Genomic DNA, 5,463 nt, shown 5'->3' on the forward strand with positions numbered 1-5,463 from the left:
TGCACCTTGGCACTTGGCAAGGTAACGTAAACTTCTCCATTGCTCCTATGGATGACTTTGATATTGTACTTGGCATGGAATTTCTTAGGCAATTCAATGTGGTACCACTCCCTCGCTACAACACGGTGTGTATAATGGAGGGAGGCCCTTGCATGATTCCAACCATGCACAAGCCAAGTACTTCCAACCGCCTCTCCGCCATGCAATTCAAGAGAGGAGTAAAGAAAGGGGAGCCTACATTCCTTGCTACTCTACGCGAGGAAGAAGAAGTTACTTCCAAGGAGCCACCGAAGGAGGTTAGCCAAGTCTTTGAAGAGTTCAAGGATGTCATGCCACCACAACTACCCAAGAAACTTCCACCAAGGAGGGAGGTGGATCATTGCATCGAGTTGGAGCCCGGTGCAAAACCACCCGCAAAAGCACCATATCGCATGTCTCCACCGGAGCTAGAGGAGCTAAGGAGACAACTTAAGGAGCTTTTGGATGCCGGTTACATTCAACCGTCGAAAGCACCTTATGGAGCACCCGTCTTGTTCCAAAAGAAGCACGATGGTTCATTAAGGCTATGCATCGATTATAGGGCGCTCAACAAGGTTACCATCAAGAACAAGTACCCTATACCGTTGATAGCCGATTTGTTTGATCAACTTGGAGGAGCAAGGTACTTTACTAAACTTGACTTGAGGTCGGGGTACTACCAAGTTAGAATTACGGAGGGTGATGAGCCAAAGACTACATGTGTTACTCGATATGGAGCATATGAATTCCTCGTCATGCCCTTTGGTCTCACCAACGCACCCGCCACTTTCTGCACTCTCATGAACAAGATCTTCCATCCTTACTTGGACAAATTCGTGGTGGTCTATTTGGATGACATTGTCATCTATAGCAAGACGCTAGAGGAGCACATCCACCACCTACGAATTGTGTTCAAGGTTCTAAAGGATAATGAGCTTTACGTGAAGAGAGAGAAGTGCTCGTTTGCAACCAATGAGGTGTATTTCCTCGGCCACAAGATCAAGGATGGCAAGCTGCACATGGATGAAGCCAAAGTGAAAGCCATCCAAGAGTGGGATCCTCCAACCAAGGTGAGTGAGCTGCGATCTTTTCTTGGTCTTGTTAACTATTACAGGAGGTTTATCAAAGGGTATTCTGCCCTAGCCGCACCACTCACCGATCTGCTAAAGAAGAACAAGACATGGAGTTGGTCCACCCAATGCCAACAAGCCTTTGAGGACTTGAAGGAGGCTATTATGAAGGAACCCGTGTTGGCATTGCCCGATTGCTCCAAACCATTCGAGGTGCACACTGATGCTTCCGACTTTGCCATAGGGGGCGTGTTGATGCAAGAAAAGCATCCAATCGCATTTGAAAGCCGCAAGCTCAACGACACGGAGAGGAGGTATACGGTCCAAGAGAAGGAGATGACCGCCATCATCCACTGCTTGCGCACTTGGAGACATTACTTGCTGGGGTCCAAATTCGTGGTAAAGACTGACAACGTGGCCACAAGCTATTTCCAAACTCAAAAGAAGTTAAGCCCCAAGCAAGCTCGTTGGCAAGACTTTCTTGCCGAGTTCGACTACAAGCTCGAATACAAGCCCGGTACAGCCAATGTAGTTGCCGATGCATTAAGTAGGAAAGCCGAACTAGCTTCGATAACCAAGTTCCAAGGGGAACTACCCAACCTACTAAAGGAAGGCATGGACCATGATGTTGTGGCCAAGCAACTCCTACAACTTGCCATGGAGGGCAAGACTAAGAGGTTTTGGGTTGAGGACGGCCTTCTCTACACTAAGGGGCATCGCATCTACGTACCAAGGTGGGGCAACCTAAGGAAGAATTTGATCAAGGAATGCCATGACACCAAATGGGCCGGCCACCCAGGGCAAAAGCGTACGAGAGCTTTGTTGGAGACCAACTATTATTGGCCACAAATGCGGGACGATGTCGAAATGTATGTAAAGACCTGCCTTGTTTGTCAACAAGACAAGGTGGAACAGCGACAACCCGCAGGTTTATTGGAGCCACTACCAACTCCGGAGAGACCATGGGAGAGCATCTCCATGGACTTCATCATTAGCTTACCCAAGTCCGAGGGATGTAGCACGATAATCGTCGTAGTTGATCGATTCTCCAAGTATGCTACATTCATTGCCGCGACAAAGGAGTGTCCAGCTGAGGAGACGGCACGGCTATTCTTCAAGCACGTGGTGAAGTATTGGGGACTCCCAAGATCAATTATAAGTGATCGAGACTCAAGGTTCACCGGAAGGTTTTGGACGGAGTTATTCAAGCTCATGGGCTCGGAGTTGCATTTCTCTACAAGCTTTCATCCACAAACCGATGGGCAAACCGAGCGAGCTAATGCATTATTGGAACTATATCTACGGCACTTTGTGAGTGCCAATCAACATGATTGGGCAAAGCTGCTAGATGTTGCCCAATTCTCCTACAACTTGCAAAGGAGCGAGTCCACCAATCGAAGTCCATTCGAGTTAGCCACGGGGCAACAACCACTCACTCCACAAACACTTGTTACCAAGTATGGAGGAAGGAGTCCTGCCGCATTCAAGATTGCCAAAGGTTGGCATGAACAAGTGGACTTAGCAAAGTCGTACCTTCATAAGGCCACCAAGAAGATGAAGAAGTGGGCGGATGCCAAAAGAAGGCACGTGGAGTATCAAGTGGGAGACTTGGTGTTCATCAAAATCCTTTCATCCCAACACAAGTCTACCCGAGGACTACACAAAGGCCTTGTTCGTCGATACGAGGGACCATTTCCAATCGTCAAGAAGGTGGGCAAGGTATCTTATAAGGTGGAGTTACCTCCTACACTCAAACTTCACCCGGTCTTCCATGTGAGTTGTCTAAAACCATACTACAAGGATGAGGAAGACCAAACAAGAGGGAAGTCCAAGCGAGCACCAATAGGGGTCTACAACACTTATGACAAGGATGTGGAGAGCATCTTAGCTGATCGAGTAGTTCGTGGAAGGGACAACCATCCGAGTCATGAGTACTTGGTGAAATGGAAGGGACTTCCCGATAGCGAAGCAAGTTGGGAACCTGCTATCACACTTTGGCAATTTGAAGATCATATCAAGAGGTTCCATGAAGCAAGCTCGACGAGGACGTCGACGGCATAGGTGGGGGAGAATGTCACGGTTAAAGCATTTCATCAAACACTTGGTGAGCATTCTCTCCATTATGGGCCTTATAATCCACTTTGGGCCTATTTTGGGCCTTACAATGGGCCAAGCCATGTACATATCCATTCTAGATGTTTCTTTAGATATTTTATGTAAAGTAGGTGGGAGTAGGTGGGAACCATTCTCCACCGTAGGATTAAAGCAATTATAGCCGTAGGATTAAGCTTTGTATGCCTATAAATAGGTGGAGGCCTCATTTGGGAGAATGAAAGTATATTACTTGAAAGAGAGCTCTACAAGTATAGATGAGATTTCTTGGATGGTTTGGCCAAATGAGGCCTCCACCTATTTATAGGCATACAAAGCTTAATCCTACGGCTATAATTGTTTTAATCCTACGGTGGAGAATGGTTCCCACCTACTCCCACCTACTTTACATAAAATATCTAAAGAAACATCTAGAATGGATATGTACATGGCTTGGCCCATTGTAAGGCCCAAAATAGGCCCAAAGTGGATTATAAGGCCCATAATGGAGAGAATGCTCACCAAGTGTTTGATGAAATGCTTTAACCGTGACACTAGGCACCGTAGCATACCCCCGCACAAACACCCCCCTGGATCCCGCCGAGATTGCCCCCCAAGCAAGGTTCGGAAAGACTCCCGCACGAGTGCAGGTGTCCTTCGTCCCCCATTTCGGGCAGCGCCCCCAGCAATCACCAAACAAGCATCCATGAAGAAGCATACCCCGCACAAACACCCACCCGGATCCCACCGAGATTGCCCCCCAAGCAAGGTTCGGAGAGACTCCCGCACGAGTGCAGGTGTCCTTCGTCCCCCATTTCAGGCAGCGCCCCCAACAGTCACCGAACAAGCATCCATGAAGAAGCATATACCCCACACAAACACCCACCCGGATCCCACCGAGATTGCCCCCCAAGCAAGGTTCAGAGAGACTCCCGCACGAGTGCAGGTGTCCTTCGTCCCCCGTTTCAGGCAGCGCCCCCAACAGTCACCGAATAAGCATCCATGAAGAAGCATCGCCCACAAATGCCGCAGCATGCAAAACCATGGCAATAGCCATATGAAGCAATGGATCGCACCGCATAAGCCCACACATTCCGAGTTTCCGACATGGTGCTGCATGCCTAGGCACCGTAGCATACCCCCGCACAAACACCCCCCTGGATCCCGCCGAGATTGCCCCCCAAGCAAGGTTCGGAAAGACTCCCGCACGAGTGCAGGTGTCCTTCGTCCCCCATTTCGGGCAGCGCCCCCAGCAATCACCAAACAAGCATCCATGAAGAAGCATACCCCGCACAAACACCCACCCGGATCCCACCGAGATTGCCCCCCAAGCAAGGTTCGGAGAGACTCCCGCACGAGTGCAGGTGTCCTTCGTCCCCCATTTCAGGCAGCGCCCCCAACAGTCACCGAACAAGCATCCATGAAGAAGCATACCCCGCACAAACACCCACCCGGATCCCACCGAGATTGCCCCCCAAGCAAGGTTCGGAGAGACTCCCGCACGAGTGCAGGTGTCCTTCGTCCCCCATTTCGGGCAGCGCCCCCAGCAGTCACCAAACAAGCATCCATGAAGAAGCATACCCCGCACAAACACCCACCCGGATCCCACCGAGATTGCCCCCCAATCAAGGTTCGGAGAGACTCCCACACGAGTGCAGGTGTCCTTCGTCCCCCATTTCAGGCAGCGCCCCCAACAGTCACCAGACAAGCATCCATGAAGAAGCATCGCCCACAAATGCCGCAGCATGCAAAACCATGGCAATAGCCATATGAAGCAATGGATCGCACCGCATAAGCCCACACATTCCGAGTTTCCGACATGGTGCTGCATGCCTAGGCACCGTAGCATACCCCCGCACAAACACCCCCCTGGATCCCGCCGAGATTGCCCCCCAAGCAAGGTTCGGAAAGACTCCCGCACGAGTGCAGGTGTCCTTCGTCCCCCATTTCGGGCAGCGCCCCCAGCAATCACCAAACAAGCATCCATGAAGAAGCATACCCCGCACAAACACCCACCCGGATCCCACCGAGATTGCCCCCCAAGCAAGGTTCGGAGAGACTCCCGCACGAGTGCAGGTGTCCTTCGTCCCCCATTTCAGGCAGCGCCCCCAACAGTCACCGAACAAGCATCCATGAAGAAGCATATACCCCGCACAAACACCCACCCGGATCCCACCGAGATTGCCCCCCAAGCAAGGTTCAGAGAGACTCCCGCACGAGTGCAGGTGTCCTTCGTCCCCCGTTTCAGGCAGCGCCCCCAACAGTCACCGAATAAGCATCCATG

This window comes from Ziziphus jujuba, chromosome 7 (assembly GCF_031755915.1).
Source record: "Ziziphus jujuba cultivar Dongzao chromosome 7, ASM3175591v1".
Taxonomy (NCBI): domain Eukaryota; kingdom Viridiplantae; phylum Streptophyta; class Magnoliopsida; order Rosales; family Rhamnaceae; genus Ziziphus; species Ziziphus jujuba.